Here is a 21,325-nt window from a genome sequence, read left to right as displayed (position 1 = left end):
CATACTTTTCATGTTCATACTTTTCAGTTGGCCAACATTTCTAAAAATATTTTTTTTGTATTGGTCTTAAGTAATTGTTATAACAGGTGAGGAAGGACCCAAAAGCGAAATGTAATAATGCAATGTCTTTAATAATGAAAGAGTAACAGTCCAGGTGAACAGAAATCCTCTTCTATAAACAACAAACAGAAATTGCCGTAGATACGGGCGTTATTCCAGATACGGAGGTATTCCAGAGACAGGAGCAGGGTACAGCAAAAGGTCCAGGTGTAGCGGCGTATAATCTCGGGTCTCACAGGATACAGCAGAACCAAACAGGACTAAGGCAGGAAGGGAAACAAACAGGTGAAAGGGAGCGCCTCTTGCATAGGAAACTCACGGAATAATCTGGCAAAGAGGCAGGGAAAAGGAGAGCTAGAAGTAGCAAACACAATCAGGGGGGGAGAGAAAACAGGTGTAGGAGAATTAGCGCGATTGCTGGTTGCAAACAAGAATCAGCTGAGGGTGAATGGAGGTGCATGTGGTGTGTGTGCGTAATGGGGAGTGTGCGTGTGTGTGCGCGTGTGTAAGAGCGAGTGTGGCCAGAAGAGGAAGAAAGGATACCAGAACCATGACAGTAATATTCTAATTTTCAGAGATACTGAATTTGGGATTTTCATTAGTTGTCAGTTATAATCATAACAATTAAAAGAAATAAACATTTGAAATATATCAGTCTGTGTGTAATGAATGAATATAATATATAAGTTTCACTTTTTGAATGGAATTACTGAAATAAATCAACTATTTGATGATATTCTAATTTTATGACCAGCACCTGTATGTAGAGGCTGGATTGCAAAGTGTACAAACACCAGTTAGCTTCAAAACAAGGTGGCATCCCACATATCAAAAGCAGCCAGCGTACCTCTCATAAAAGTTTTGTGGACAAATTACACATACATGAACATGTACCAGTGTGATGGCATGAAGAAAGTGTGTAAAAAAGGAACTCTAACAGAATCCTGTTAACTCATGGGATTCCATCCATCCACCATCCATCTTCTCCCGCTTTATCCGGGGCCGGGTCGCGGGGGCAGCAGTCTAAGCAGGGATGCCCAGACTTCCCTCTCCCCAGACACTTCCTCTAGCTCTTCCGGGGGGACACCGAGGCGTTCCCAGGCCAGCCGGGAGACATAGTCCCTCCAGCGTGTCCTAGGTCTTCCCCGGGGTCTCTTCCCGGTGGGACGGGACCGGAACACCTTCCCAGGAAGGCGTTCCGGAGGCATCCGAAAAAGATGCCCAAGCCACCTCAGCTGACCCCTCTCGATGTGGAGGAGCAGCGGCTCTACTCTGAGCTCCTCCCGGGTGACCGAGCTTCTCACCCTATCTCTAAGGGATCGCCCGGCCACCCTGCGGAGAAAGCTCATTTCGGCCGCCTGTATCCGGGATCTTGTCCTTTCGGTCATGACCCAAAGCTCATGACCATAGGTGAGAGTAGGAACGTAGATTGACTGGTAAATCGAGAGCTTCGCCTTGCGGCTCAGCTCTTTCTTCACCACGACAGACCGATACATCGACTGCATTACTGCAGAAGCTGCACCGATCCGTCTGTCAATCTCCCGTTCCATCCTTCCCTCACTCGTGAACAAGACCCCTAGATACTTAAACTCCTCCACTTGAGGCAGGCACTCTCCACCAACCTGAAGTGGGCAAGCCACCCTTTTCCGACTGAGGACCATGGCCTCAGATTTGGAGGTACTGATTTTCATCCCCACCGCTTCACACTCGGCTGCAAACCGTCCCAGTGCATGCTGAAGGTCCTGGTTAGAAGGGGCCAACACGACAACATCATCTGCAAAGAGCAGAGACGAAATTGTGTGGTCCCCAAACCTGACACCCTCCGGCCCCTGGCTGCGCCTAGAAATTCTGTCCATAAAAATTACGAACAGAACCGGTGACAAAGGGCAGCCCTGCCGGAGTCCAACATGCACTGGGAACAAGTCTGACTTACTGCCGGCAATGCGGACCAAGCTCCTGCTTCGGTTGTACAGGGACCTGACAGCCCTTAGCAAAGGACCCAGGACCCCATATTCCCCAAGCACCCTCCACAAGATGCCGCGAGGGACACAGTCGAATGCTTTCTCCAAATCCACAAAACACATGTGGATTGGTTGGGCAAACTCCCATGAACCCTCCAACACCCCGTAGAGGGTATAGAGCTGGTCCAGTGTTCCACGGCCCGGACGAAAACCACACTGTTCCTCCTGAATCCGAGGTTCTACTATCGGCCGTATTCTCCTCTCCAGAACCCTGGCATAGACTTTCCCGGGGAGGCTGAGAAGTGTGATCCCCCTATAGTTGGAACACACCCTCCGGTCCCCCTTCTTAAAAAGAGGGACCACCACCCCGGTCTGCCATCCCAGAGGCACTGTCCCCGACCGCCACGCGATGTTGCACAGGCGTGTCAACCAAGACAGCCCCACAACATCCAGAGACTTGAGGTACTCAGGGCGGATCTCATCCACCCCCGGTGCCTTGCCACCGAGGAGTTTCTTGACCACCTCAGTGACTTCAGCCCGGGTGATGGACGAGTCCACCTCTGAGCCCTCATCCTCTGCTTCCTCAATGGAAGACGTGTCAGCGGGATTGAGGAGATCCTCGAAGTACTCCTTCCACCGCCCGACGACATCCTCAGTTGAGGTCAACAGCTGCCCACCTCTACTGTAAACAGCGTTGGTAGGGCACTGTTTCCCTCTCCTGAGGCGCCGGATGGTTTGCCAGAATCTCTTCGAGGCCAGCCGATAGTCCTTCTCCATGGCCTCACCGAACTCCTCCCAGGCCCGAGTTTTTGCCTCCACAACCACCCGGGCTGCAGCCCGCTTGGCCTGTCGGTACCCGTCAGCTGCCTCAGGAGTCCCACAAGCCAACCAGGCCTGATAGGACTCCTTCTTCAGCTTGACGGCATCCCTTACTTCCGGTGTCCACCACCGGGTTCGGGGATTGCCGCCTCGACAGGCACCGGAGACCTTACGGCCACAGCTCCGAGCGGCCGCTTCGACAATGGCGGTGGAGAACATGGTCCACTCGGACTCAATATCTCCAACCTCCCTCGGGATCCAGTCGAAACTCTGCCGGAGGTGGGAGTTAAAGATCTCTCTGACAGGAGACTCGGCCAGACGTTCCCAGCAGACCCTTACAGTACGCTTGGGCCTGCCGAGTCTGTCCAGCTTCCTCCCCCGCCATCGGATCCAACTCACCACCAGGTGGTGATCAGTTGACAGCTCCGCCCCTCTCTTCACCCGAGTGTCCAAGACATACGGCCGCAGGTCAGATGAGACGACAACAAAGTCGATCATCGACCTGCGGCCTAGGGTGTCCTGGTGCCACGTGCACTGATGGACACCCTTATGCTTGAACATGGTGTTCGTTATGGACAAACTGTGACTAGCACAGAAGTCCAATAATTGAACACCACTCGGGTTCAGATCCGGGGGGCCGTTCCTCCCAATCACGCCCCTCCAGGTGTCACTGTCGTTGCCCACGTGGGCGTTGAAGTCCCCCAGTAGAACAATAGAGTCCCCAGTCGGAGCACTTTCCAGCACCCCTCCCAGAGACTCCAAGAAGGTCGGGTACTCTGCACTGCCGTTCGGCCCGTAGGCACAAACAACAGTGAGAGACCTATCCCCGACCCGTAGGCGCAGGGAAACGACCCTCTCGTTCACCGGGGTAAACTCCAACACATGGCGGCAGAGCTGGGGAGCTATGAGCAAACCCACACCAGCCCGCCGCCTCTCACCATGGGCAACTCCAGAGTGGTGAAGAGTCCATCCTCTCTCAAGGAGTGTGGTTCCAGAGCCCAAGCCGTGTGTAGAGGTGATCCCGATTACCTCTAATCGGAACCTCTCAACCTCACGCACCAACTCAGGCTCCTTCCCCGCCAGCGAGGTGACATTCCACGTCCCTAGAGCCAGTTTCCGTGTCCAGAGATCGGGTTGTCTAGGCCCCTGCCTTCGACTGCCGCCCGATCCTCTTCGCACCGGCCCCTTATGGTCCCTCCTGTGGGTGGTGAGCCCACGGGAGGGCGGCCCCACGTCGCCCGTTCGGGCTGAGCCCGGCCGGGCCCCATGGGGGAAGGCCCGGCCACCAGGCGCTCGCATACGAGCCCCAACCCCGGGCCTGGCTCCAGGGTGGGGCCCCGGCTGCGCCATACCGGGCGACGTCACGGTACTCAAAATGTTTTTCTTCATTAAGGGGGTTTTGAACCGCTCTTAGTCTGACCCGTCGCCTAAGACCTGTTTGCCTTGGGAGACCCTACCAGGGGCATATAGCCCCAGACAACATAGCTCCTAGGGTCACTCGGGTACTCAAACCCCTCCACCACGTTAAGGTGGCAGTTCTTGGAGGAGAACTCATGGGATTGCTTGTCGTTATTCAATAGGACAACAACCCCAACCACACTGCCATAGGTAACAGTGTTTTACAGTGTGAATGTCGAACGTTCCTGACCAGCATGGTCATCTGATCTAAATGAAAATCCCCTCAAATTAAAGGGATAGTTTGTCCAAAATTAATATATTTTTTAAGTCTACTCACCAAAAGACAGAATAATTTTTTCAAACAATCCATTATTCAGCTCGGCCCCAGTCTTTAATTAGTGCTATTAGCATTGTCCAAATTTATGAATGGAAAAGGTTCGTACCCTTATCGCAAAGCTGCATTGAAAGTGGAAAACTACTCTAAAACACAGACAAATGGTGTTGTTTACCTCAAAGTATATGACAATGTTATATTCCTTAAATGAAAGTTTTAATTTTCGTGATATAATTCTCATTTCAAATTAACGTGTACTTCCTGTGTTTACCGGTTAGTTTTGAAGAAAAAAAGTGTATACATCACAGTAAACAATAGTATTCGCTACATAGAAAGCAAGTTACCTATTTTGTCTTTGATATTCACCACGGACAATCAAAATGTATTTGCTTGAGAGTGAAAGGAAAATATATACATATATGCATATGTGTGTATATATATATATATATATGTAAAGTGGGGAGAACAAGTATTTGATACACTGCCGATTTTGCAGTCTTTCCTACTTACAAAGCATGTCGAGGTCTGTAATTTTTATCATAGGTTCACTTCAACTGTGAGAGATGGAATCTAAAACAAAAATGCAGAAAATCACATTGTTTGATTTTTTTATAATTAATTTACATTTTACTGCATGACATACAGTGGGGAGAACAAGAATTTGCAACACTGCCGATTACGCAGGTTTTCCTACATACAAAGCATATAGAGGTCTGTAATTTAAATTTTTGTTCAACTGCACTGAAAAAAAATAGGAAATAGCAGGTCTTTGATTTATTAAAAAGGTCAGTTGAGTTGTTTGGGCATTAGCTACGTTATAAATATATTGGTTTGCTAATAGCTAAGGTTAACTAGCTAATACCACCACTAGCTTACCATTTAGTTGTTTTCTCTACTGACACCCCCCTCCCCCCACGACGGTCCCGCTCCTCGGGACTTTAGTGTCGGGTTAGAACGAGTGTTGTAAGCGGTCATATCATATTTCATATAAATTAAGCTGAGTTCTTAAGGTCGGACTCAAACTGGATTTTTTGCTTGCCTTTGTGTCTTTGCTTTATTTTGTGTGGTCTTTTAATTGTTGAGCCAATGTACTTGGTTCACCTCACTGATTCTAAATATTTTCTTATTTGAACAGCATACACATTCAAAGGCTTTACAGTGGTAAGTGCTGTCATTTGTTTTGTGTTGCTTTTTTCAATGTACATTTCCAAAAATAATTGAAAGTTACAGATGGAAACATTTGTTTTTTTCTTGTTTATACTGTAAATGAAAATGGACCTACGCCCACAGACATTTCCATTTTAAACAAGCCTTTAACAGTATTAGAAACATAAAAAGTTGTTTAGTGTAATTTCTTGTATTTAAAGACATCAATTTGGAAGTGAGATTTCCATCGTGTTGTGAATTTTGATAGTGCAGCGGACCTTTTTGTTTATATCTGAATTGTAGATCTGGGCATAAATGATAAGAAGAATTACTGGCCGTAATGTTGAACTTGATTATATGTTACAGGGCTAGGCGGTGGGAATGTGGAGATGTAAGGGGTGTACAGAAACTCTCAAGTAGGTCCAAGCTTTTGCATCACTACAAGTTAAAGCATCCACATTTTGGACGTAGTTCTCACTTTCCATGTACATACGTGGACTGTCCATGCACATTTAAGATGTGGAATGCCCTTATTGTCCACCAAAGTAAAATCCACTTAACAGAAGCCACTCACAAGGAGGAAGCGATATTCAGTTGTCACCTTTGTGTTTGTAGTGATTTAGCATCAGAGAGGGATTATTTTGCTCATATAAATCCACATCTCAAAAGAAATGAGACAGTCATTTGTATGTTTTTAGGCTGTGACTTTAAATCAAATGTTTATTGTACATTTAAATCGCGCAAAAACAGAAAACACTGCCATCATACACTGGTTGATTTTAAACCTGGAGTAGTTATTACTACTAGGATATCATCTGTGAATGATTTGGAGGCAAATAGTCAGGAGGGTGTAGAGCAGTCAGAAACTGCCATTCCTTCAAATACTCATTATCATATTGAGGACTTGCAGAAGGATATAGAGCAAAGATTTGCAGCTGCTTTGCTTAAGTTGGAGCATTTGGTCCATGTGCCAAGCTCAGCTGTTGATGTTTTCTTAGGGGAACTCCATCATTTGATTGGTTCTGCACCTGTTTCGTTATCTTGTGACATTGTTAGTGAAATATTTAATCAGCGAAACATCCCTGTCGATTAACTTATAATTAGAGAAAATGTTAATGCAATTTGTTCTGGTAATCCTGTGCAAAGGTCCATACAAAAAGTTGGCCCTCTAAGTACTGCATATCTGCGTAAGCAGTATTACAAGGAGAACTTCCGTGTTGTAGAGCCTGTTGAATACATTCTTGATGCAAAAAACAACCGCAGTTTCAAATATGTCCCAATATTGAAGTCCTTAAAGCAGCTGTTAAGTAGAGGGGATATCATTGATAAAATTGTTGAGGGCCATCAAAGACAGGAGGGCACACATTCTGATGTGTCATATAAGTACAGGACCTCAAGAGATGGTTCCCTATTTAAGGAAAATGGTTTCTTCTCTGGAAAAAAGCCGAGAATCATCCTATTTGTATGTGGATGACATTGAAACTTGTAACCCCCTTGGCACGTCGTGGAAAAAACACAAGCTCTGTGCGGTATATTGGGTGTTGGCTAACTTCCCTACGGGGTCTCATTCCTCGTTATCTATCTACTTGTCAGTTTTGTGCAAATCCGATGATGTTAAAACCTATAGTTATAATAAGGTCTTTGAACCTCTTGTACAAGATCTGCAAACTCTGCAGGAGCTGGGTGTTTATGTCTCGCTGTTAGGTGAGTCAGTTAAAGGTACTGTATTCAGAGTAGTGGCTGACAACCTGGGAGCACACAGCGTTGCAGGATTTTTGGAGAGTTTCTCAGTGGAACACTTGCAGATTTTGCACAGGAAAAACTACTGATTTTCAGCTACATTCTGTTGCATCTGGTGTGTTCAGTCTGAGAACAAAGGAGCTTCATCAAGCCCATGTCAACCAAGCCCAAGATACAGGTAAACATTGTTGTGGGGTCCAAAAAGAATGCATCTTCACAAAACAACTGTCTCATTTTCATGCCATTTTTGGCTATCCACCTGATCTTGCCCACAATGTTTTTGAGGGTATAATCCCAGTCGAACTAGCTCAATGCTTAGCGGTGCTCATTTCCAGAAAGCTTTTCACATTAGGTGACCTGAACAATGCAAGTTTCCCTGCAAATGGGTTGACAAGACTAACAAACCTCATGTAGTGTCACAAAGTTTCTCCAGCAGAAAAACAATGGGGGGAAATGCTCATGAAAACTGGAGCCTGCTCCGGTTTTTACCTTTTTTGGTTGGATCACTTGTACCCGAAGATGAGCCTGCGTGGCTTGTTCTCATGGACCTGAAGGACATCACAGAGCTTGTTGTTGCCCCTGTGCTTAGTGATGACTCGCTTGTGTTTTTAGAAGGTAAAATCATAGAGCACCGGCAGAGGTACAAAGAGTTACCAAAACACCATTATTTGGAACACTACCCCCAGATCATTAGGCTGTTTGGTCCAGTTGTCAGCCAGTTGTCAGCCAGTGAGGCTAAGCATAGATTTTTCAAGCAGGTTATCAGACACACAAGCTGCTTCAAAAATGTGCCCCTATCATTAGCCGTGAAGCATCAGATGATGATTGCTTCCCGTCTGAGCAAGCCTGACCTTGAGGTCTCAGCTGTACCAACCACTGAGCTCTACCAGTAGACTTACTCAAAGAGTTGGCCATTCTTGACAGTTTGGTGCAGGAAATTGTGCAGTATAAAGTCTGTCACTGATAAGGAGATGGAACAGGTAGCACAGAGTCTCATCAAGACACATCCATGTTTAACTGAGAAGGGGTCCTCTTCTGGATGTGGTGGATGGAAGACCAGTTTAAAATATAAACTATCAAACTACCGCACACAACTGAGAACTAGGCAGCCCAGAAGTAACAGTGAAGTCGTTAAAAAAACAAGCCTGCAGGGAGACTCAGTGCAGCCTTTGGTGTCAAAAAGGCAAAGAGATCAGAGGTGAATTTTTGCCCAACATATCAGAAACTGAGGTCTGGAGGTCATGTAGAAAGCACGGCTCTTGGATGTAAAGAAGAGAGACAACAGAGAGGTTGTGAAACTCAAGATGGAAAATACTTTTGCACACAGAAGACATTAAGTTGTTCGTGATGCACCAATGGTGGAGGATTTCATGGCAAGGTGGCCTGCTCTGTTCGACGTCAGTGAGGTAAGGCTTATCTCATGCTGGTTTTTCATCTCCGGTTTACTGTTGATATAAGTGAGGTATTGGATACGGTGTCAAACTGCTAACACACAACTGTCCTAGTTTACTGCATGTGTGAAGGTGGCTTTATCTCTGACGTTTACCATTTTAACCTAATTCCTTTGTGCTTATTACCTGTTTTCAGATCAACACTGAATTCAAGAGAATCAACACAGTCCCACTTCAATCCGAGTTTCTGTCTCAGCTTGACCTCCACTCTGACAACCTGATGAAGCTGTTCAAAAAGAGAGGAGGACAGCTAGGGCAAAGGCTGAAAACAGTCATTACACAAGTGGCTGATCTAAGTAGTTCCTAGCGGCCCCCGGGCCAGAAAACCTAGATAATTTAAGAATTATGACTGTGTTATTGAAAACATTAAGACTGGGGGAAGGTTATGTAAAATTGGCAAGAATGGCATACAAATTGTACAGAAAGCAAGGGAGGCCCTACGTCTATTGACTTTTCCTCTTTCTCCTACTAAATTCATCTTTTTGTCTCAGTTTTAACCTTTCCTCTTTATTTATTTTCTGATCTTCAAATTTGTGTCTTTCTTTGTCTTTACTGTCAAACTCTTTCCTACGTGATTTGGAGCGGACAACAAGGCTAGAACCATTGTGGGAACCCTGTTGTAATATTCTTAGAGAAATATGTACCCATATGACAGTGTACACCAGTAGTTGACTTCAAAATGTAGCAAAAGTGCTAAACCAAGATGCTAATAAAAAAAATTCAGTGTGATGATATAGATGCTGAACGGGAGTGTATCATCAAGCGAGTCTATCTACATGGGTGAAGATCCAGAAAATCTTATGCAGCAATATGTGGTATGTGTTGTGTGCTTACCACTCCCTTTTTGTTGTCTAGATCAGGGGTCTACAATGTTTTTAGGCCAAAGACCCCTTAGCTAAAAGAGAGACGGAGCAGGGACCCCCACCAAATTAAGTTGAAATTGGGTCGCATATTAAACTGGGCCTACAATAATGTGTGGGCGGCCTAAAGCCTCTATACATACCTTTTTATGTTGCATACAATATTAAGCTATTAATATGATGATAATTAACATATTCATATCTTTATGCATAATGTTTTAATGTTAAACATACATGTGGCACAGTGAATCCTTAAAGCTTAACGGTATCTGTGGATGGCTACCTTAGTGGCTACCACAATGTTGTGTACATTTAAAAACAAATCACAAATATGCCAATGTATTGGACTTCTGTGACTCAATGGTTAAACAATGAGTTGGGGCCCCCCTGAAGTAACTCTGAGGACCCCCTAGGGGTCCTGGACCCCCTGTTGAAGATCTCTGGTCTAGATTGATCTCTTGGGCTGAAATTAAATTTAATGTATCTATTAAATTGTTGTTTCATAGCATTATACAGTCAATACTTAACAAATCTGAGACATGACTTTAGACTGGCTAGTTGTGGTGGGTATGTGTTTATTTTCAATTTATTATCTTTATTTATAAGTCATTAACTATTGAATTTGTCAGATTAGTTAAATAAACAAGAAAACATCACACGTTTAATTAGTTAAATTAATCGTAGTTACAGCACTATCTTCCCACACTCAACTACTGTTCTGTCAAAAAAAATATTTGTCTCTGTGATTTTAATATTAATTAATTTGTTTCTCGATTGGTCTTATTTACTGGCTTTTTTTAATTAATTTTTTACAGGGCACGGATGAAGACGCCATCAACGAGGCCATTGAAGACACCACTGTTGGGATTGATGTTCTTAAAGAACATGCTTCAAATGAGGAACCAGAGGACATCGGAATTGTCCTTGAAGGCAAGATCTTGATAATGTAGCATTAGCTGTTGCTATGCTGTTTGGACTAATGTTTGCACTGAACTTGAGCTACCCTGCTGAGCTTCGTTATATGTTTGAGGTAATCCAAAAGATTTTAATTGAACTTGATGGAGGGAAACTTTCCAACAAAGCACTCACTCTAAAAAACTGGCTCTTCCAGTGAACGGGTCAGAGAGACTGCGCCGTCAGCCTAACGACGTAGTTGTCCCTAAAGGCATCGTTGGTATGGCTATACCGTTTGGACTAGTGTTGTTTGTTTTGAATTAAATGGACAGAATTTGCATGGATCTGCATGGAAATAACCTTTTGCAAACCAAGCAAAAGTTTGCTCTCTGAAAAAAGACTCTTTTAGTAAAGACTGAGCTGTCAGCGATAAAACAGGCATCTTTGGTACTGCTATACCAGATGGACCACTTTTCCCCTTGTGAAGCCATTATTAAAACAATTGTAAGAATTTTTGAAAACCTGTTTCTCTTTGTGTTTATTCCTCAGGAAAAATATCTACACAGGGTTGATATTTTAGTTTCCTTTTTTTTCTTAATTTTTCTCTGTCATTTGCTAAACCACTTTGAAACAAAGTGCACAATTTAAAGGGTAAATTTGGGTTTTTCAACCTGGACCATATTTTCTTATGTTCTTGTACTGATAGGAACAACAATCTTCGATCTTGCAGCTGCCCACTGCAAGATCGCTGCAGTGGGCAGCTGCCAAACAAGCTTCAATGTATGTTATAGGACAATTGTGCACCTTTTTAATGTACGTCCAAGTATACTGTTTTGGCCACTGACAGACTCTGATTAATATTCAAATTGTCGTACAACATTACAGAGACAAATTTTTTGTTGAAGAGTAAGATCCTTTTAGTTGAACATCCTTTTAGTTTAACTACACCAGGCTAAAAGTACTGATTAGGATCTTACATTTTAACGAAAAGGTCTATCTCTGTAGGGATCCTTTCCATAATTGTTGACACTTAGAATAATTGTGTGTCACAGCGGCAAAAACTGAACTTCTAGTGGATGCTAACTGACCATGCACCGTTGCCCTATATAATATTGCAGCCCATTTCACAGCGATCTTGCTCAATGCTGGACCAATTTTCAAAGATTGTCTGGAGGCAATGTGTACTGTGTATTATAACAGCAATCTGAAGTTTTACTTACAATCTCTCTTGTCTCCAAGGGTTGAAGTGGATAACATGATGGAATTTTAGTCCTCTTTTAAATGAACGTGGGTCACGATGCTCTGTAAAATGGTTCTTGCAAACTTTGTATGGCTAATTGGCGAAGTTGCTTCCTTGATTCTCCCACAATACGATTCGGGAGGGGCAGAGGTATTGTCCCATTTACAGAGTGGGTAGAATTTAATTTCAAACCAAAAATCCCAGGAGCAGGCAGACAGCGTGGTAAAGATGTGATCAGGCAGTTGTCGATCAAAAGTTCAAAGTTTATTTATCAAATCCGGAATAGGTTCTTATCGCAAAATTTGAGTTATGCTCATTTTTTACATTTTATAAATGTCCAGATTCAGAGCTTTGTAATGGTCTATAAAACAATACTGTTTTGAGGTTATGGGAAAGATGTGCTGCTTAAAAAGTCTATCTGCTGTACATAGTTCTGAGAAACAAGCATTGAAAGATTCACATTTGCCAGAGAGCTGGTCTTTGTTTACACCCATTCAGTGTAGTTCATGACTGGTCAATCACGTAGCTAATTACCGAAATAAGTGACTTGAACACTTTTGTGAAGACAATGGAAACAACAATAGCTCAGCATAATCACCCCTCCCCTGAAACAACCTAGCTATCTGTACAATTCTGTAGTACACAGAAAAAGGATATGCACATTTGTATGTATACATGAAATGTTGCGATGTGTTACATGTAAACAGAAAATTTACTTTTGCATGTCTATTTTTACATAATTTACATATAGTCATATGTAGGGAGCTGAACATTCGCAAAAATGACATCCATGAAAGCAAAATTACTGCAACAATGAAAAATCCTGCAGTAGTTCTGTAAAAAACAATGAACTGCACCTCCTCACGGTACAAAACACTACATCTTCTGGGGGGAAATCCTGTCGCACTTGTTGGTCTGGCAAGAGATTTTCATCAACATCACATCTGATGTTGTCCCTTGCGATGCACTGGGGGAAAATCTTGCAATTCCTATTTCATTACCATGTCACCTGGCAGGTCATTTGCAAATATAGCAGATATCACAAATATTTAATGTCATAGATATTTATGGAATAAATATCTGACATTTACTCCATAAATATCTATGACATTTATGGAATAATGTGTATGTCTGACAGATTTTGATAGTTGAATGGATCATTTTGCATGTGATGGCTCAAAGGATGAAAGAATGTTTATTTACATTCAGGTATTGTGCCTATTGTAGACAACTGCACTTACTCTTTTGCACACGTGCCAAAACACATGCAATTTGCTTAAATGAATGAAAAATTCTAATCTGTTGTGTGCAAGAAACTAATTGTTCAGACATTTAAAGTTATTGTTTTGAAAAAAAGTATTCTCATTTGAGAAATGATTCAAAACGATTGAGAAAAACTAATACTATTCACTGTGTAAAGTACAACAGATGTGGTTGCAAAATAATCCACTTAAACTATACTGCTCTTTCGGTCTGGAATATCATTATATTAAAAGTCTGACAATGAAAGGCAACTGTTTTTCAGCTGTGTGAAAGCTAAAGATTACACTCATCTCACCACTTCCTCATATTCAGGAAAGGTATCAGCATCGGGTGAGTACTTCTCTTACATTTATAATGTAACCCCACACAAAATGTTCAGTTGGTCTAATATCTTCAATCCATGCAATTATTTTGAGGTATGTATATTTTCTTTAAATTAATTTTTACAGTGTTTTTTTTAGTTCACACAATGAAAATTAACCTTTTGCTTCATATAACTTTTTCATAAATAATTTTTATTCTGTGGGGCAATTCTGTGATTGGACTATGATTAGTTAGATTTTGTAAAGTTATGATATGCAGCCATTCTCTGTTGAACTTGCTTTTAGTCTAGTTTTCTAGTAAAAACAACTGGAAATACAATTTGGTGCTATGTATAAACCTTATTTTAAGGATATATGAAGAACAATTATGAAAGATGTATAGCAAAATAAATAGATTACATGATGGTGACAACACTTTTTTAAATGTTGTTTATAGAAACTAAATGCACCCTATTTTTTTTTTATCATTCTCATTCTCAAAATGTTAGTGTTCATTGCCACAGTAATCATCAAGTGTACAAACATGGATTTGCATTTTCCCAAAAACATTTTTAAATAACAGTTTTTTGGAGTATATGTACTGTATATCCTGGAATTCTGAAATCACAGCCTAACCGTAATCCTAATACTCCATTAAAGGGTCCCAGCTAGATGTGTCTTATTAGACAGGTGTGTCGATTTTTGGCTTTGTTAGCGCATGCACAAGAGAGCAGTCAATGTCTAATCTTGATTCTAGGCATTGCATTTGAGTCTGTCTGGTATCTGACCAGAGTGTGAAAGCAATTCAGTTTGGCCGTTATAAGGAAGAACAATCAGAACACATCGATTAAAGACAGAACATAAGATATGCCAAAATCAACTGTTTGGGACATTAAGATGAAAGAAATCACAGAGAAACGAAAACGTGTCAGACAGATCAGGAACATTCTCCAAGAGTAGGAGTTTATGTCAAAGGCACTATGCGTCCACAGAAAACAAACCAATATATAGAGGCTGGATTGCAAAGTGTACAAACACCAGTTAGCTTCAAAACAAGTTGGCATCCCACATATAAAAAGCAGCCAGTGTACCTCTCATAAAAGTTTTGTGGACAAATTACACATACATGAACATGTACCAGTGTGATGGCATGAAGAAAGTGTGTAAAAAAGGAACTCTAACAGAATCCTGTTAACTCATGGGATTGCTTGTCGTTATTCAATAGGACAACAACCCCAACCACACTGCCATAGGTAACAGTGTTTTACAGTGTGAATGTCGAACGTTCCTGACCAGCATGGTCATCTGATCTAAATGAAAATCCCCTCAAATTAAAAGGATAGTTTGTCCAAAATTAATATATTTTTTAAGTCTACTCACCAAAAGACAGAATAATTTTTTCAAACAATCCATTATTCAGCTCGGCTCAGTCTTTAATTAGTGCTATTAGCATTGTCCAAATTTATGAATGGAAAAGGTTCGTACCCTTATCGCAAAACTGCATTGAAAGTGGAAAACTACTCTAAAACACAGACAAATGGTGTTGTTTACCTCAAAGTACATGACGATGTCATATTCCTTAAATTAAAGTTTTAATTTTCGTGATATAATTCTCATTTCAAATTAACATGTACTTCCTGTGTTTACCGGTTAGTTTTGAAGAAAAATTGTATACATCACAGTAAACAATAGTATTCGTTACATAGAAAGCAAGTTACCTATTTTGTCTTTGATATTCACCTTGGACAATCAAAATGTACTTGCTTGAGAGTGAAAGGAAAATACACACATATACACTCACCTTAAGGATTATTAGGAACACCTGTTCAATTTCTCATTAATGCAATTATCTAATCAACCAATCACATGGCAGTTGCTTCAATGCGTTTAGGAGTGTGTTCCTGGTGAAGACAATCTCCTGAACTCCAAACTGAATGTCAGAATGGGAAAGAAAGGTGATTTAAGCAATTTTGAGCGTGACATGGTTGTTGGTGCCAGACGGGCCGGTCTGAGTATTTCACAATCTGCTCAGTTACTGGGATTTTCAGTCACAACCATTTCTAGGGTTTACAAAGAATGGTGTGAAAAGGGAAAAACATCCAGTATGTGGCAGTCCTGTGGGCGAAAATGCCTTGTTGATGCTAGAGGTCAGAGGAGAATGGGCCGACTGATTCAAGCTGATAAAAGAGCAACTTTGACAGAAATAACCACTTGTTACAACCGAGGTATGCAGCAAAGCATTTGTGAAGCCACAACACGCACAACCTTGAGGCGGATGGGCTACAACAGCAGAAGACCCCACCGGGTACCACTCATCTCCACTAGAGGCTACAATTTGCACAAGCTCACCAAAATTGGACAGTTGAAGACTGGAAGAATGTTGCCTGGTCTGATGAGTCTCAATTTCTGTTGAGACATTCAGAAGGTAGAGTCAGAATTTGGCATAAACAGAATGAGAACATGGATCCATCATGCATTGTTACCACTGTGCAGGCTGGTGGTGGTGGTGTAATGGTGTGGGGGATGTTTTCTTGGCACACTTTAGGCCCCTTAGTGCCAATTGGGCATCGTTTAAATGCCACGGCCTACCTGAGCATTGTTTCTGACCATGTCCATCCCTTTATGACCACCATGTACCCATCCTCTGATGGCTACCTCCAGCAGGATAATGCACCATGTCACAAAGCTCAAATCATTTCAAATTGGTTTCTTGAACATGACAACGAGTTCACTGTACTGAAATGGCCCCCACAGTCACCAGATCTCAACTCAATACAGCATCTTTAGGATGTGGTGGAACGGGAGCTTCATGCCCTAGATGTGCATCCCACAAATCTCCATCAACTGCAAGATGCTATCCTATCAATGTGGGCCAACATTTCTAAAGAATGCTTTCAGGACCTTGTTGAATCAATGCCATGTAGAATTAAGGCAGTTCTAAAGACGAAAGGGGGTCAAACACAGTATTAGTATGGTGTTCCTAATAATCCTTTAGGTGAGTGTATGTATGTGTCAGAATCTGAATTTTTCGGGGATAGACCCTTACTACCATAATACTCAGATGATGAATTGACCGAATAGAAGCTTGCCAGCAGCTAAAGGGGGGCGACGGTGAACCAGTTGATCCCCAAACCATGCCCAGAATATCTGGAGTCAATGAGTACTTTGTGTATTATAACAGAGCAATCAGAAGTATTACTTACAATCTCTCTTGTCTCCAAGGGTTGAAGTGGGTAACATGATGGAATTTTAGTCCTCTTCTAAGTGAACGTGGGTCACGATGCTCTGTAAAATGGTTCTTGCAAACTTTGTATGGCTCATTGGCGAAGTTGCTTCCTTGATTCTCCCACAATACAACTCGGGAGAGGCAGAGGTATTGTCCCATTTACAGAGTGGGTAGAATTTAATTTCAAACCAAAAATCCCAGGAGCAGGCAAACAGCGTGGTAAAGATGTGATCAAGCAGATGTCAATCCAAAGTTCAAAGTTTATTTATCAAATCCGGAATAGGTTCTAATCGCAAATCACAAGTAACAGGTGATTTGATTGGTTTATGGTTGCTATGGTGGGCAGGGCAATATTTCAATTCAAGACTGCACCAGAAAGCTGCATGGTAAGTAGCCTGGCATACCAAATCTAACTAAACTATTATAAGGATGATAAATCTATAAAAACAAAAAAAAACATGCACATAAAAAAAAACTATGCATAATGTCTGTCTTGATGGCATCAATCAGAATTAATGTTGTTAGTTTTGTATATGAACATATTTTTAGAAAAAGTGAGGGTGTGTGTGTATGTACGTGCGGGTTAGGTCTTACTGAACGAATGGGGACCAAATGTTCCAATGAGTATAGTAAAACCAGAAAAAATTTACCTCATTGGGACCTTTTGCCGGTCCCGTGAGGCAAAAGTCAATTTCCGTCTCAGGGTTTAGGGTCAAACTTACAGTTGATTTTATAGTTAGAATTGGGGTTTCTTTAAGGTCCAGGCGTTGTTGGGTAAGTTTAGGGTTAAGGTTAGGCATTACATCTAGGTAAAGTTTAGGCATACGAGTCTGGGCTTCAGGACCAGTTCAGTTCGACAAAGGTCGTTGGACAGGTTGGCCAGCCATGTGTGGAGGTGTGTGCCGGAGAGAAGGGGGAGACAACAACTTGTCTGGCAGCACACACTCACACACACACACACACCAGTTCACTGACATCAGTTCACTGATCTATGCTGTTCCAAAATTGCCTTTTTTTAATGCCACATATGAACATGTTTGTTTAATGCAGTTTAAATGTTATGTGGCTGTATAAGCAACTGTGTTTTAAAATTAAAATTGATGATAAATTACTATTTCCCTTTGCAGTTTGACTGGCCCATTATACCTGAAACAACTGACCCATTTTACCTGAAACTGCTCATGCAAAAAAAAGTTGGCACAGCTGATGTTTCAAGAACTGTAGGGCCTAAATAATTATATTTTATTAAATAATTTCAACACAAAATTATCAACAACAGTCATTATTAATCATAAAAACACATGGAAAAGGCATATATGGTATTGTATTATTGTCCCAAACGATTAACCAAAAAGTGGCCCAATTTACCTGATTTTACCCTACAGTTTTTTTTTTAATTGCTGCTCCCGCGACAGATGTAGTTTGAAGTGTTTTGGAGTAGTTTTCCATATTTCTGTTTCGGTCCTTTAAGTAAGTAGTTATTGCAGCTTGCTTTGGATCTAAATCTAGCAAATACAGTTGTGTTCATAACTTTGCCTACCCTGGCAGAAATTGTGAAATTTTGACATTGATTTTGAAAATGTTATAATAATAATAATAATAATGCATTTTATTTTTAGGCGCCTTTCTAAGCACTCAATTTCTCCATACAAGACACAAATAACAATAAAAATAAAAGCAAACAGAACATTGCTATAAGCAAATGAATAGTGATCATGTTAGATATGCCAGTGTGAAAAGATGAGTTTTCAGACAGTTTTTGAAAATGGAAAGCGAGTTGATGTTATGGATGTCTGGTGGAAAAGAATTCCAGAGGTGAGGGGCAGAGCGGCTGAAGGCTCTAAACCTCATAGTGGTCAAACCGGCTGGAGGTACAGTGAGGTGAATAGAAGAAGAATACCTAAGGGTGGGTATGTTGATATGAAGGAGGTCAGTGAGGTACAGAGGAGCGAGGTTGTTAATTGTCTTGAAGGTGAGGAGCAGAATCTTAAAATCAATGTGGTATTTTAATGGGATCCAATGTAACTGCTGAAGAACAGGAGTGATATGATTAATAGAAGATGTTCTGGTGATGATACGAGCGTCAGAGTTCTGAACCAGTTGACGTTTTTGTATAAGTTTGAGCGGAAGACCGAAGAGAAGAGAGTTTCAGTAATCAATACAGGATGTAACCAGGGTGTGAATGAGAATGGCTGTACTAGTGGGTGTGAGGGACGGATGGAGATGATTGATGTTACGTAAATGGAAGTATGCAGACCGAGTGACATTGTTAATGTGAGCTTGAAATGAAAGTGTGCTGTCGAGGATGACACCCAGACTCTTAACCTGAGAGGAGGGAGAAACTGAGGAGTTATCAATGGCAAGCGAGAAACTGTCATGTTTTGTTAGAGTGGATTTGGTGCCAATGAGGATAATCTCAGTTTTGTCATTGATAAGTTTAAGGAGGTTGCAGGAAAACCAGGATTTGATTTCTGTTAGGCAATCAGAGAGGGAGGTGGGTGGGAGGGTTGAGTTAGGTTTAGTTGACAGGACTGGGTGTCATCCGCATAGCAGTGAAAATGGATATTCAATTTACGAAAGATATGAAGAAGAGGAAGTAGTTAGATGATGAATAGTAGGGGCCCCAGGACAGAGCCCTGGGGAACATCGGTAATGACAGGAGATGGATGTGATTTGAAAGTTCTGAGTTGGATGAATTGAGTCTAGCCAGAGAGATAGGATTTAAACCAGTCCAAAGGTGTATTAGTTATGCCAATAGAGACTAGTCTGTCAAGGAGAATGTTATAAGAGATGGTGTCAAAGGATGCACTCAGATCAAGGAGGATGAGAATGGTTAATAGTCCAGAGTTAGCTGCCATGAGAAGATCATTAGTTACTTTTACCAGTGCTGTTTCAGTGCTATGGCAGGGGCGGAAGCCAGATAGGAATTCTTCATAGAGGTTATTGTCAGACAAGTGTGAATGAAACTGAGATACAACAGTTTTTTAGAGGATTTTAGATAGAAAAGGGAGGTTACCAGGGTGGTAGGTAGAGGGTCTAGCTGACAGGTAGTTGGCTTTGACTTTTGAATAAGGTCAGATATTTCAGCAACAGAAGGAACCGTGAAACTCAAAAATGCAAGAGAAAGAGGGGCTGAGAGAACTGAGAGAGACAGACTGTGAGAAGTAGTAGTTATCAGTTGCTGGTGGATCTTATGAACTTTGGCGTTTAAAAATGACATTAGGGATTTGCAATAGGTATTTGAGTACAGATGAGGTGCAAGAGGTGGTCATAAAATGTTGTTGACCATGGAGAACAGGGCTCTGGTGTTTCCTTCAACTGAACTAATTAAGCCTGCATAATTTGGCGGTAGAAAGAGCATTGTTTTGAATGTGGTCCTTATATATTTCTTTGTGCACAATGAGTCCAGTTTTCTTGTAAAGGTTTTCCAAGCAACAACCTTTTACTTTGATCTGGCGTAGTTCAGATGTAAACCATGGGGCAGAATGGTTAAAGAAAACAGTCTGGCTTTTTAAAGGGGCAACTTTCCGTCTGGAGTTTTTTGGGGGGTGGCGAGTTGAACACCAGATGGATTGTATTTGTTGAGTCGTCGATGTGATAACTCCGTTGGGGACCACGATGGATATACTTCCGACGGGAATGACGAACAATATCCAGACAATGTAATGCCAATGGTGGATCAGACAGGTGGAAACGTAGTTGCAGGAGCTCAGCAGCTGTGTATTGGAGTTCCGCTGTCGTTGGATTGCGTATGAAAGACAGGGCAATCCAGGCAAGCACAAACCATACAAATAACTTGTTAATCCACATTGTTGCCGGAGATGATGTTGAGCCAAATGAGGGCTCCGGGCAGGGAAAAGAGCCCAGTGAGGAGCAGGAGCCCGGTGGTACGTAACAGGTAAGCTAGTCCAAGCATACACACCGGATAGTCTAATCTTTAACCCAAAATTACCAGATCAGATTACAACCTTGCTAAGGTCAGTAGAGAAAGCGAGAGATCAAAGTCAGAGGACAAAAAATAATAAAAGAGGGCCCGGAGGGTAGCAGCAGCAACTCCCGTTGACTCCGGTTCAGGTCAGGTGACTGTGACCGCAAAAAAACTATTTTATTTCAGGATAGTGATCATATGAAGCCATTTATTATCACATTGTTGTTTGGCTCCTTTTTAAATCATAATGAGAAAAAAAAATCACCCAAATGGCCCTGAGCAAAAGTTACCATACCCTTAAATGTTTGGCCCTTAAATGTTACAGACACACAAGGTGACACCATAGACTGTAAAAAAAAATGGACGACGCCCTTTCGCTCTTTTCCATTGGTGAAAACTGAAGCCGCCAGTGTCCCAATACAGCGCTGACATCTTGGACTTGCGTCTGCGCAGATAGCGATCTTGGGACCAGTTCTGCGCAGTAGTTATGCGCAGTAGCGAGCAGGAAGTAAAGCCGTAAAGCCGCGAAATCAACGGCCCCACCCCTGTGCCCCGCCCTCACTCTCCCTCGCAGAATGCGCATACCGTAATCAATTGCAAGTCCAAGTACAGTACAACCTTTGCTTGTTAAACCTAGACGATATGTTATAGCCTAACTTACATCATGTTTAACCTTAATTTAGAATAGGCCTAATACAAAAAT

General features: G+C 42.1%; 1 protein-coding gene and 1 long non-coding RNA gene across 3 annotated transcripts in view; both read left to right on the top strand.

The window, feature by feature from the left end:
- Positions 1–6,471: 6,471 nt before the first annotated feature.
- LOC109615753 lies at positions 6,472–11,135 on the top strand. The gene is made up of 3 exons (XR_002196741.2): positions 6,472–8,864; positions 9,046–9,724; positions 10,585–11,135. It is a non-coding gene; the product is annotated as an uncharacterized LOC109615753 (long non-coding RNA).
- Positions 11,136–13,417: 2,282 nt separating this feature from the next.
- LOC109615628 (P2Y purinoceptor 14) overlaps positions 13,418–21,325 on the top strand; it is a 32,956-nt gene continuing 25,048 nt past the window's right edge. The window contains exon 1 of one of the 2 annotated variants that reach the window (XM_020045345.2): positions 13,418–13,496. The gene's annotated coding sequence lies outside the window, so the exon portion shown is untranslated. The other variant, XM_020045340.2, reaches the window with a different exon arrangement.

Source organism: Esox lucius, chromosome 1, assembly GCF_011004845.1.
Source record: "Esox lucius isolate fEsoLuc1 chromosome 1, fEsoLuc1.pri, whole genome shotgun sequence".
Lineage (NCBI taxonomy): Eukaryota > Metazoa > Chordata > Actinopteri > Esociformes > Esocidae > Esox > Esox lucius.
The sequence above is the reverse complement of the archived record's forward strand: the minus strand, read 5'-3'. Positions and strand labels throughout refer to the sequence as shown.